Genomic DNA, 4,017 nt, shown 5'->3' with positions numbered 1-4,017 from the left:
TGATGAGCTTTTGAGATGAATCTCTCCATCTCCCATGACTCAGAGGTGGAAGCTTTTGCCTTCCCTTTCCTCTTTCTAGAGGTTTCTCTGGCCTTAGGTGTCATAAATGGTTATGGAAAAACAAAAAGCAATGCTTTTACCACACCAAACTTAGAAGGTTTGCTCGTCCCCGAGCAAAAAAAGAAAGAAAGTAGTAGAAGAAGAAGAAAATAGAGGAGATGGAAGGAGAATGTGTATTCGGCCAAGGGGGTTTTAGGTGGTTATGATGTGTGAAAAGGAAGGAGTGATGGGTTGAATTTGAGTGGGTGGGTGTAGTTGGGTTGTATGATGGTTTTGGACGAGTAATGGAGGTGATTGGTGGAAGTTATTTGGAGAAGAGAGTTATGAAAAGGTGTGAAAAGGAGAGAAGAAGAGGTGGGGTAGGTGGGGATCCTGTGGGGTCCATAGATCCAGAGGGGTCAAGGATTTAACATCCCTGCTCCAAGTAGGCGTACAAAATGCCCTTAGAATGTAAGTCTGGCGTTAAACGCCAGCTTGCTGCTTGTTTCTGGCGTTTAACACCACTTCTATGCTCTGTTTTGGCGTTAAACGCCAGTCTGGTGCTTGTTTCTGGCGTTTAACGCCAGCTTGATGCTTCTTTCTGGCGTTAAACGCCAGTTTGCTGCTTCTTACTGGCGTTTAAACGCCAGTAAGTTTTTCCTCCAGGGTGAGCTATTTTTAATGCTGTTTTTCATTCTGTTTTTGATTTTTCAGTAGTTTTTGTGACTTCACATGATCATCAACCTAAAAAACATAAAATAGAAATGGCAAATAAATAGATATAATTAAATAACATTGGGTTGCCTCCCAACAAGCGCTTCTTTAATGTCAATAGCTTGACAGTGAGCTCTCATGGAGCCTCACAGATGTTTAGAGCATTGTTAGGACCTCCCAACACCAAACTTAAAGTTTGAATGTGGGGGTTCAACACCAAACTTAGAGTTTGACTGTGGGGGCTTTGGTTGACTCTGCAGTGAGAGAAGCTTTTCATGCTTCCTCTCCATGGTTACAGAAGGAGATCCTTGAGTTTTAAACACCAGGTTGTCCTCATTCAGTTGAAGGACTAACTCTCCTCTGTCCACATCAATCACAGCCTTTGCTGTGGCTAGGAAGGGTCTTCCAAGGACGATGGATTCATCCTCATCCTTCCCAGTGTCCAGGATTATGAAATCAGCAGGGATGTAAAGGCCTTCAACCTTCACTAGCACGTCCTCTACTAGTCCATAAGCCTGTTTCATGGATTTGTCCGCCATCTCTAATGAGAATTTGGCAGCTTGTACCTCAAAAATTCCCAGTTTCTCCATTACAGAGAGGGACATTAAGTTTATTCCTGACCCCAGGTCACACAGAGCCTTCTCAAAGGTCATGGTGCCTATGTTACAGGGTATTAAGAATTTACTAGGATCCTGTTTCTTTTGAGGTAGAGTTTGCTGAACCAAGGCATTTAGTTCCTTGATGAGAAATGGAGGTTCATCCTCCCAAGTCTCATTGCCAAATAATTTGGCATTCAGCTTCATGATTGCTCCTAAATACTGAGCAACTTGCTCTTCAACAATGTCTTCATCTTCTTCAGAAGATGAATAGTCATCAGAGCTCATGAATGGTAAAAGGAGGTTCAATGGAATCTCTATGGTCTCTAGATGAGCCTCAGATTCCTTTGGTTCCTCAAAGGGAAACTCCTTATTGGTCAGTGAACGTCCCAGGAGGTCTTCCTCACTAGGATTCACGTCCTCCTCCTCCTCTTTGGGTTCGGCCACACCAAGTAAGGTAATGGCCTTGCACTCTCTTTTTAGATTCTCTTCTGTATTGCTTGGGAGAGTACTAGGAGGGGTTTCAGTGACTCTTTTACTCAGCTGGCCCACTTGTGCCTCCAAATTTCTAATAGAGGACCTTGTTTCATTCATGAAACTTAAAGTGGCCTTAGATAGACAAGAGACTATATTTGCTAAGCTAGATGGATTCTGCTCAGAATTCTCTGTCTGTTGCTGAGTGGATGATGGAAAAGGCTTGCTATTGCTAAACCTGTTTCTTCCACCATTATTAAAGCCTTGTTGAGGCTTTTGTTGATCCTTCCATGAGAAATTTGGATGATTTCTCCATGAGGGATTATAGGTGTTTCCATAGGGTTCACCCATGTAATTCACCTCTGCTATTGCAGGGTTCTGAGGATCATAAGCTTCTTCTTCAGAAGATGCTTCTTTAGTACTGTTGGATGCAGCTTGCAATCCATTCAGACTTTGAGAAATCATATTGACTTGCTGAGTCAATATTTTATTCTGAGCCAATATGGCATTCAGAATATCAATTTCAAGAACTCCCTTCCTCTGAGGCGTCCCATTACTCACAGGATTCCCTTCAGAAGTGTACATGAACTGGTTATTTGCAACCATGTCAATGAGTTCCTGAGCTTCTACAGGTGTTTTCTTTAGGTGAATGGATCCACCGGCAGAATAGTCCAATGACATCTTAGATAATTCAGATAGACCATCATAGAATATATCCAGGATGGTCCATTCTGAAAGCATGTCAGAAGGACACTTTTTGGTCAGTTGCTTGTATCTCTCCCATGCTTCATAGAGGGATTCACCTTCTTTCTGTTTGAAGGTTTGAACATCCACTCTAAGCTTGCTAAGCTTTTGAGGAGGAAGAACTTGGCTAAGAAAGTCGTGACCAGCTTATCCCAAGAGTTCAGGCTGTCTTTAGGTTGAGAGTCCAACCATATTCTAGCTCTGTCTCTTACAGCAAATGGGAAAAGCATAAGCCTATAAACCTCGGGATCAACCCCATTGGTCTTAACAGTATCACAGATCTGCAAGAATTCAGTTAAGAACTAAAAATGATCTTCTGATGGAAGTCCATGAAACTTGCAATTCTGTTGCATTAGAGAAACTAATTGAGGCTTTAGCTCAAAATTGTTTGCTCCAATGGCAGGGATTGAGATGCTTCTTCCATGTAAGTTGGAATTTGGTGTAGTAACGTCACCAAGCATCTTCCTTGTATTGTTATTATTTTCGGCCATGTCTCCTTCTTTTTCGAAAATTTCTGTTAGATTTTCTCCAGAGAGTTGTGCTTTAGCTTCCCTTAGCTTCCTCTTCAGAGTCCTTTCAGGTTCAAGATCAGCTTCAACAAGAATGTTCTTGTCCTTGCTCTTGCTCATATGAAAAAGAAGGGAATAGAAAATAATAGAAATCCTCTTTGCCACAGTAGAGAGGTTCTTTTTTGTGAGTAGAAGAGAAGAAAAAGAATTCGAACATAGAAAGAGCGAGATGGTTCGAATTTTTAAGAAGAAGAGAAGTGTTAGTAGATAAATAAATAAATAGAAGGAGATGAGAGAGGGAAGGATTCGAAAATAAAATAAAAAATATTTTTGTTTTTAATTTAAAATTAAAGTTAAAATTCGAAAATTTTAAAAAGAAAAATGAAATTAAATTAAAATTTAAATCAATTAGTTAATTAAAAAGGAATTTTGAAAAAGAAGTTAATGATTTTCGAAAATTAGAGAGAGAGAATTAGTTAGGTGGTTTTGAAAAAGATAAGAATCAAACAAGATAAGATTAATTGAAAAAGATTTGAAAATCAAATTTGAAAAGATAAGAAGTTAGAAAAGATTTTGAAATTAACTAAGAGATACACATTCAAGCTTGTTTGCACATTCAAGAGATACACATTCAAGCTAAGAGATACACATTCAAGCTTGTTTGCATTGATTGAGAACGAAAGTGTTTGTCAGGCACGCGTTCATAGGTGAGAATGGTGATGAGCGTCACATAAACATTACATTCATCATGTTCTTGTGTGTGAATGAATATCTTAGAGAAGAAATAGGCTTGAATTGAATAGAAAAACAATAGTACTTTGCATTAATTCATGAGGAACAGTAGAGCTCCACACCTTAATCTATGGTGTGTAGAAACTCTACCGTTGAAAATACATAAGTGATGAAGGTCCAGGCATGGCCGAATGGCCAGCCTCCATAAA

At 39.6% G+C, this 4,017-nt stretch overlaps 1 non-coding gene across 1 annotated transcript; it reads left to right on the top strand.

The window, feature by feature from the left end:
* Window positions 1-2,558: 2,558 nt before the first annotated feature.
* LOC112768529 (small nucleolar RNA R71) lies at window positions 2,559-2,666 on the top strand. Its single transcript, XR_003185944.1, has one exon. It is a non-coding gene; the product is annotated as a small nucleolar RNA R71 (small nucleolar RNA).
* Window positions 2,667-4,017: the final 1,351 nt, after the last annotated feature.

Source organism: Arachis hypogaea, chromosome 17 (genome assembly GCF_003086295.3).
Source record: "Arachis hypogaea cultivar Tifrunner chromosome 17, arahy.Tifrunner.gnm2.J5K5, whole genome shotgun sequence".
In the NCBI taxonomy this organism is placed as follows: domain Eukaryota; kingdom Viridiplantae; phylum Streptophyta; class Magnoliopsida; order Fabales; family Fabaceae; genus Arachis; species Arachis hypogaea.
Note: the sequence above shows the minus strand (reverse complement) of the source record. Positions and strands in the feature narration are given on the sequence as shown.